Raw genomic sequence first — 237 nt, 5'->3', positions numbered from 1 at the left:
AATTAATCCGCTTCCAACACCTTGTACAAAATCTATATATACGTCAGTTAATTTCTCTCTGACAAACCCGCAGACCTGATTGCACGATGATGAAAACCTTGCACAAACACATTACTTTCCGCTGTTAATCATGCAGAAAATCATGCAGAGACGCAAAGCTGCTTTTCACTGGAGATTGCAATTGCACTAGATGTGATGATGTGTTGTGCAACAGGTGTTATAGAGAGCAGGGAGAAT

Source organism: Penaeus monodon, chromosome 19 (assembly GCF_015228065.2).
Source record: "Penaeus monodon isolate SGIC_2016 chromosome 19, NSTDA_Pmon_1, whole genome shotgun sequence".
Classification (NCBI taxonomy): domain Eukaryota; kingdom Metazoa; phylum Arthropoda; class Malacostraca; order Decapoda; family Penaeidae; genus Penaeus; species Penaeus monodon.
Note: the sequence above shows the minus strand (reverse complement) of the source record.